The sequence below is a fragment of the Nuphar pumila genome, chromosome 12, assembly GCF_984573655.1.
Source record: "Nuphar pumila chromosome 12, dmNupPumi1.hap1.1, whole genome shotgun sequence".
Classification (NCBI taxonomy): domain Eukaryota; kingdom Viridiplantae; phylum Streptophyta; class Magnoliopsida; order Nymphaeales; family Nymphaeaceae; genus Nuphar; species Nuphar pumila.
In genome coordinates this window covers 106849285-106857447 of record NC_143260.1, presented here as the reverse complement: position 1 = coordinate 106857447, position 8163 = coordinate 106849285, and positions in this window count along the sequence as shown.

Genomic DNA, 8163 nt, shown 5'->3' with positions numbered 1-8163 from the left:
ATGAATGATTGAATGTATTGCAATGCTTGACGTGACTGTATCCATGCTTGCATGAAGTTACTTTCAAATTAATTATGCCCTCTATGTGAAATTATATTATGAAAACATGCTTAAATTGAATGTATCATGTTTATGAATGTGATTTCATCTTTCTAAATATCTTTGTGATATATATATATCAAATTATTATATCCACCAACAATGCATAATAAGTTTGATATTTTTTTTATCGATGCATTATTATGATTCTCTTTTAACTAGTAAAGATAATATCTGTAACATTATAGGATAAAATGGATGCAAATCGTGAATAGATATACCGTAGGATAGTTGATAATGCGGTGTTACTTGAAGATATGGATGGTGTTGACAGTTTTATTAAATTTGCAATGACAAGTGTCAGTACAGTAAATCCCATTGGTCGGATCATGTGCCTCTGCACGATGTGTAAGAACAATCGATTTTTAGAACCTCATGACATTAGACATCACCTATACATGAAGGGTTTTGTTAGTGATTATCAGAATTAGATGTTTTATGATAAAAAATTTTGCAGCAATTTTGATGTATGGGTAGATGTGGTGCACAATAATCCATATGTAGATTTGATATTTGATGTTGTAGAAACAGAACTGGGTGTTGCTATGGGTCTTAGTGATGAACTAACTGGGGTAGAGGAACAAGCACAAACGATGCAGCTAGTAGATTTTATGACTTACTTAGAAATGCTGATGAGCCACTGTGGAATGGTTGTGAGAGTCACATTATCTTGTATGCAGTTCTTTAACTACTGAATTTGAAGTTAGAATATAATTTGAGCCAATCATGTTTTGACCGTCTGTGCTCTATTGTGAAGACTATGTTGCCCAAAGATGAGAAATTGCCACAAAATTTCTATCGTGCGAAGGTTATGGTCAACGCTCTAGGTATGGGGTATCAAAAGATAGATGCTTATCCAAATTACTGCATATTGTATTTCAAAGATCAAGAAAATAACAGATCATGTGGGCATCCTCGGTTCAAGCCAAAGACAAGAGACAATGCTAGCACGAGGTCAAAAGAAGTGTTATACAAGTCACTCCGCTACTTCCTTCTCACTCCTAGATTGCAATGATTGTATATGTCTTCGAGGACAACTAAACACATGCGGTGATATGCAAATAAAGTTCAACATGATGAAGACAAGATCATGCATCCTGTTGACGTGGAAGCTTAGAAGCACTTTAATCATACTCATTAGACCATCGCAATAAAAGTGAGAAATGTTAGGCTCGATTTATGTATATATGAATTTAATCTATTTGAGGGTAGATCAACCCCATACTCATGTTGGCCAATATTTGTCACCCCATACAACCTTCCTCCAAGATTTTGTATGAAGCATCAAAATCTTTTCTTGTTTCTATTGATCCCCGGCCTGCCCTCTCCAGGCGAAAATCTTGATGTATATTTAAGACCATTGATTGATGAACTGAAAATATTGTGGAATGACGGTGTTCTCACATACGATGCAAACAAAAAGCAAAACTTCAATATGAAGGTTCTTGTTCTATGAACAATTAGTGACTTCCTTGTGTATGATATGTTATCTGGTTGGAGCACACATGAAAGGTTGACATGTCCATATTGCATGGAGGATACAAAATCTTTTAGATTAATGCATAAAAGAAAGTTATGCTGGTTTGATTGTCACCAACCATTTCTACCTAACGACCATCCATTTCGACGATAAAATAATGCATTCCGAGCATGCATAACTGAAATAGAAGGCCCACCTACACGGTTGTCTGGTATAGAGATTTTAAGATGATTACGATACTTTCCATATAGACTGACAAATGCCCGTAGTCTGACGCCCTTCCTTGGATTTAAGAAGAATCACAATTGGACAAAGAAATCTATATTTTGGGAACTACTATATTGGTCAACCTTATTGATATAACATAATTTGGATGTGATGCATGTGAAGAAAAATGTGTTTGATAATGTGTTCAATACAGTAATGAATGTCAAAGAGAAAATAAAGGATAATTCGAAGGCCCGTATAGATTTAAAACTAATATGTAAAAGATTAGAATTGGAACTCCAAGAGTATAATGTCAAAATACTAAAACCAAAGGCAAGATACATGCTTAGACCTGATCAAGTAAAGCAGATATGTCAATGGTTGAGATAGTTGAAATTTCCAAATGGATATGTCTCTAACATTGCTCGAGCTGTAAAGATAGACGATGAACAATTATATGGGTTGAAGAGCCATGATTGTCATGTCATTATGCAATGACTGATTCCCCTAGCATTCCATGATATGTTAGACCAACCTATATGGGAGGTATTATCCGAGTTGAGTAGATTTTTTAGAACATTGTGTGCATCAAAAGTTGTAGTAACTGAGGTAAAGAATTTTAAAAATTCTTTCATAACTACTATTTGTCAGCTAGAGAAGTTGTTTTTGCTAGCATTTTTCGATATTATGGAACATGTGATCACATATTTGCCATATAAACTTAGGGTTGGTGGTCTTGTACAATATCGGTGGATGTACCCATTGGAAATGTATATTTTTATTTATACTTTTTTCTCTAATGCTATTGAGAATTTATTATATTACGAGATGTATATTATTGACAGATGCATGTTTGACCTAAAAAAACAGTTCAAAATAAAGCAATAGTGGAGGGTTTAATTTGTGAGGCATACACTTTAGAAGAGATTTTAAATTTCTCATCTATGTACTTTGAACCTCACATTTCAACACGCTACACTTGCCCACCTTATAATGATGATGAAGAACAAGTTACTGTGGCTGACAAACTATGGATATTTAAACCACTTGGACATGCCTTTGGCAGTTGCCGGTCAAGACTCTTGGAAGATCAAGAGCAAGACGCAACACAAATCTATATCCTTTTTAATTGCTCAGTGATCGACCCCTACATCGAGTAAGTATATTTAATATGTAACACTAAGTTTTCTATGTGCATACATGGTTTGGTAATATAAATATTTGTTAAGTGCAGACAATTTGATCTTGAGTTGAGAAGAGAACTTTCATATCTCACTGATTCAGAAGTACAAAAAAACGTGAAAATAAGTTTGGGGCATGGTTCAAATTTATAAGTATTTTTGCATACTTTCTAATTGATTTTTTTATCATTTAACCTTGCAAAAAGCTGAAAAAAGAGGTTTTGTGCCTTACAAGGATGTGTTTGTTGAAACACATAAATATAAGACTACGAGAGAGTTTGTATCAGAGAAGGAGAGAGCGACAACGGTATGTATTTATTGTATTAATAAACATTATAATATATAAGTTACCATGAATTACATTATCATAAACATTTTAATTCTTAATTATTAATTCATACTTTAATCAATACTTTGTAGGAGTCATACGAACAACAAATGGTAGAGCGATATGATGATGACTCCACTCAACATTTGCCTTTTGATCCTACAGCATGGGTGACTACAACCGGTGAACCCAAAAAGGGTCGTGTATTCGAGTTTGGGAGTAACATGAACACCACACCAGTCGTTGCCTCCTGCAGTCAGGGCTTTTAGAGTTCTCCCGCCAGCATCAACTTCCACCATCTGATTGACCTTGTTGTTTCTTGAGATGGTGTCCGCCAGCTTCTTCAGGATACAATGCATGCCTTTTTACATGAAGCCATTCCCAACATTGTCCATAATGAGTTGTGCAACTTTTTTTGAGATAGGAAAACTTCGTCTGCATTCAACATGAGCTCTGGTACCCGTCAGGTATGAATGATTGAATTACAATGAATTTTTATTGCTAGAATTAAAACACATGTATGCATGATTGAATCACTATAATTTTTTTTTGATTGTCATATAACACATATATGCATGATTGAATCACTATGCAAGTTTTTTGATTGCCTTATAACACATATATGCATGATTGAATCACTACAAAAGTTTTTTGACAACCTTAGAACACATATAAGCATGATTTTATCACTATGAAAGTTTTTTTACTGCCATATAACACATATATGCATGATTGAATTACTATGAAAGTTTTTTGACAACCTTAGAACACATATAAGCATGATTTCATCACTATGAAAGTTTTTGACTGCCTTATAACACATATATGAATGATTGAATTACTATGAAAGTTTTTTCACAACCTTAGAACACATATAAGCATGATTTCATCATTATGAAAGTTTTTTGACTGCCTTGTAACACATATATGCATGATTAAATCACTATGAAAGTTTTTTCACAACATTAGAACACATATAAGCATGATTTCATCACTATGAAAGTTTTTTGACTGCCTTATAACATATATATGCATGATTGAATCACTATAAAAGTTTTTTGACAACCTTAGAACACATATAAGCATGATTTCATTACTATGAAAGTCTTTTTGACTGCCATATAACACATATATGCATGATTGAATTACTATAAAAGTTGTTTGACAATCTTAAAACACATATAAGCATGATTTCATCACTATAAAAGTTTTTTGACTGCCTTATAACACATATATACATGATTGAATTACTATGAAAGTTTTTTGACAACCTTAGAACACATATAAACATGATTTCATCACTATAAAAGTTTGACTGCCTTATAACACATATATGCATGATTGAATCACTATGACAGTTTTTTGACAACCTTAAAACACATATAAGCATGATTTCATCACTATGAAAGTTTTTTGACTGCCTTATAACACATATATGCATGATTGAATCACTATAAAAGTTTTTTGATAACCTTAGAAAACATATAAGCATGATTTCATCACTATGAAAGTTTTTTTACTGCCTTATAACACACATATGCATGATTGCGATACATAACACATTTATTTGACAGCTTTATAAACCATATATGCATGCTTAAATCACTGACATTTTTTTGACAACCTTAGAACACATATCTGCATGATTGAATCACTATGAATTTTTTTTGTCAGCCTTAAAACACATATCTGAATTCTGTTAATGTCCTTCACTTTATTGTTAGTCTATGTGCCATTCAACCATGTTACTTTGATTGCCTTAGATTAGGTGCATCATATATAATTTATTTCATTATATTTTGTTTATCAATACTAACATTTCGGTTCTCTTGTAGGATGCTGGAGATGATCAACGTAGAGGAGTTGATGAAGACATGGATGAAGGGAAATATCTAGACAATGAAGAGGATGATGCTCCAAATCTTGGCGATGATTAGATTCATGTGTTGAATTTATTTCATGTACTTGTTGTTTCAAACAAAACTTTGTTTATATGTTCACTTGTAACTAATTAGAACTTGGCGAGGATTATAGTGGGTTGTTAAATGTGTTTCACTTATAACTTGTGCTAAATTTGTTTCACATGCTTTGTATATGTATTTTTTATGTGTACTTTGTTTTTTATACACAGGTTATATAAATTGTATAACAAATTTTTTTTCTCGATATTTATATTTCAAATAGTTTTTTTTTTTTAAAATTTTGCGACGGATTTGCAACGGATAATATCCACCGCTAATATCCATCATGAATTTAACAACGGATTATGGACATATATTTATCTGTTTCAAAAACTGAATCAGCCAATATTTTGCGACAAAATGTAATCCATCACGAATCTGTCAATAAATTGGCGACAAAATTCAATGACGAAAACGTATCCATCATTAAATTTTAGCGACGCATTATCGACATATATGTATCTGTCGCAAAACCAAATCAATCCTTATTTAGCGACGGATTAGCAATAGATCATGACATTCACTAATCCATCGTGAATTAGCGACGAAAGTAGCGACAAATATGTTCTGTCGCTAATTAGCAACTAGGAAATTATGATGGATGCTATCAATCGCTAAGCCATCGCCAATCCGTCACTAAATGTATTAGCGATAGATTATGATTGAATATGGTCCGTCGCCAATCCACAAAATTCTTGTAGTGTTTCTTGTTCACCGAGATGATCGAGCACTCTATTATATAAGCATAATTTTGTTACAATAGTCCTGGAATACACATTTTTGATATCACGATAACAACAATCAAAAGATAATAACAACAATTATCAAAACTAATAAATACAAAAATAATATTATCAAAAATGATAATTCTGATATCACGTTAACTCCTTTGGTTTATCCAAAATGTGAGATCAACCATTATGAAAAGAGTCTAACTCTCTTTCACATTTGACGTTGGAATTTCTTTTTAAGAGAGATTTCTTCAAAGTGATTTTATCAGTTTGATTTTTATCCTTATCTCGTTCAGTTGTAACTGCTCAATTTTTATCCTTGCCACGCCCTAGTTGGTTAGCTAGTTAGAGGAGGTGATAAACTGAACTCGAAGATGACCTTTTTGCATATGAACTCGAACAAAATGAAAATCGATTTCCACATGTTTGGTTCTAGCATGAAACACCGAGTTGGCAACTAGATATAAAGCCTCAATATTATTGCACCAAAGAGTGGGTAGTGTAGGAGAAACGAAGCCAAGTTCTGTTAGAATTGACTTGAGCAAAAAAAGGTCAGATGCAATACATGCAAGAGATTTGTATTCAGCTTCAATACTAGATCGAGCTACTGTCTTTTATTTGCAAGAAGACCAAGAAATTAAGTTAGAGCCCAAAAAAATAGCAAAACCACTGGTAGACTTCTGGTCATCAAGGCTACCAACTCAGACAGCATTAGAGAAGGCACAAAGTTGTAAAGAAGATGAACGTGCAAAAAATAACCCATGATGGATGATATTCTTGAGATAGAGCAGGATGCGTTTGATAGCAGACCAATAAGTAATTGTGGCTGATGCATGAACTGACAAACCTTGTTGACAACAAAAACAATGTCGGGTCTTGTGATAGTGAGTTATTGTAACCCCCCCATGATGCTTCGATATAAAGTAGGTTCATGAAAGAGAGGAGCATCATCTCTTGATAACCTCGTAGTGGAGCTCAGGAAAGTAAAGATAGGATTTGCATCTGCCATAGAAGCTCAGTGAAGTAAAGTAAGAGCATATGTGCACTGACAGAGAGAAAGACCAGAGGAGGCATAATGAGCTTCAATATCCAAAAAATAATTTAGGCGTCCAAGATCTTTAATGAAAAATACAAGACTTAAGCGCTGAATCAATTGTTTAATGGAAAGAGCAGAACTCCTCACGATAATGATATCATCAACATAAACCACTAAATAGACAACTTGACTGCTATCTTGAAAAATAAGTGATAAGGCATCAAAAAGTGAGATGAGAAATCCTTGAGACTGAAGATAGGAGCTGAGATACAGGTACCAAGCTCACGGGGCCTGTTTGAGTCCATACAAAGCCTGATCTAATTTGCACACATGATGAGGGTAAGAAGAGTCTTCAAAACCTTGAGTCTGAGCCATGTAAACATCTTCAAAAATAAACTATTTAAGAAGACATTATTGAAATCCAATTGGTGAATGGGCCAGTGTAATGAAAGCCCAAGAGCAAGAACAACCCAAATAGTACTGGGTTTAACAACAAGACTAAAAGTTTCAAAAAAATTGATGCTTTCTTGCTGATGAAAACCCTTAGCGATTAGATGAGCCTTATAGCGAGCCACCAAGCCATCAACGTGCCACTTGATTTGAAAAACTCATTTGGATCCAATGAAATTATACTGAGGTTGAAGTGGAACATGATGACAAATATGATTAAGTTGGAGAGCGTGAAACTCATCCTGCATAACCGTGCACCATTTATGGTCAAGATTAGACTGTTTAAAGGTAGTGGGCTCAGGTGCTAGTAAAATAGAGTTGAAGCAGACAAGGGAAAGTGGATAGCAGGTAGTGAAGAATGCACGGGGTTTAAGAGAGTTGGTCATAGAGCGGGTGATCATGGGATGGATATGATCAACAGATCAGCTAATAGGAGCATCATTAATAGGGGAAGAAGGGTCAATAAAGGATGAGGGTGAGAGCTGAGGGGAGTCGGGTGAGTCATCAGTGGTAAGGTGGAACACAAGAGAGGTTGGGACAGTCAAAGCAGTGTGCAACAGGCTTAGCCCGTTTTCAACAACAAGCCAATGTTTGCACTCAACAAGCCCATTATGTTTAGGAATATGCGGACATGAAAATCGATGAAGAATACCATGTTCATGTAAAAAGTTTTCAAAATCATGACCAATA